This window comes from Podarcis liolepis, assembly GCF_965112155.1.
Source record: "Podarcis liolepis genome assembly, chromosome: 8".
In the NCBI taxonomy this organism is placed as follows: domain Eukaryota; kingdom Metazoa; phylum Chordata; class Lepidosauria; order Squamata; family Lacertidae; genus Podarcis; species Podarcis liolepis.
In genome coordinates, this window is record NC_139560.1 from 26,028,356 (window position 1) to 26,029,445 (window position 1,090).

A 1,090-nucleotide genomic window follows, 5' to 3' on the forward strand; every position below is an offset into this window, starting at 1 on the left:
TTTTAAAAAGTAAGTTTCTAGTCCTTTTATTGGGAGAGAAATATGGACCTGAGGCTCATATGTTGGATGAAATACCTGGGAAGGAGCATTTGAGAGAAGGCAACTCTCCAGCTGTTAAGAACATTAATGGCAAGAACAAACAAGACGGGCCTGAGTTTTTTTTAAAAAAAGGGTTCTTAATCAAAGTAATGGACTGTAAATGTCCAATTTTCCTCTAAAGCAGGGCAGAAATAACTGATATTTGTTCCCCCAGCTAAAGAACCTGACAATAGAAATACAGTGGTACCTCAGGTTACATATGCTTCAGGTTACATACGCTTCAGGTTACAGACTCCGCTATCCCAGGAATAGTACCTCGGGTTAAGAACTTTGCTTGAGGATGAGAACAGAAATCCTGCTCCGGCGGCGCGGCAGCAGCAGGAGGCCCCATTAGCTAAAGTGGTGCTTCAGGTTAAGAACAGTTTCAGGTTAAGAACGGACCTCCGGAATGAATTAAGTACTTAACCTGAGGTACCACTGTACCTGCATTATTTGACAGTATCTTCTATACAGTACGAAGTATCATTTCAAGTATTTAGCAATTACAACAGACAAAACTGTCACTTTTGGTTTCTCTAAGATTCTGGTTTTTTTCAAATTCAATTTGCACATTTCTGCAACAGTTTGTTTGTTGTAGTAGTTGTTTCCTCAGACACACTCTATGCAATTCTGCCCAATACGATGCATTTTTGTATGCTATCGTCACAAATGTGCACATTCGTGCCCACTTTCCCCTAATATATGCATTTTGGTACGCATTGTTTGGCTGGAGGCTGTGTCTCAAAATTTAGGGAAGTGTGAACTTAGACTGGTAGCTGTGCTTCGGTTCACATCATGTTTCAGTAAATGCAAATTTGGTAGGTTCACAATAAAGCCAACTTTCTCCCCCATCCCCATCGGTGAACATGTGATGGAAATATATAATTGTTATTGCTTTGTAATATGTTATGAGACATATACATACAAGGTCTTCATCTTTCATCTGTCTTCCTGGAGCTCTAGAACCGTGGAGTGGATTCTGCCACTTGGACTCTAATTTCTTCATCTGGAT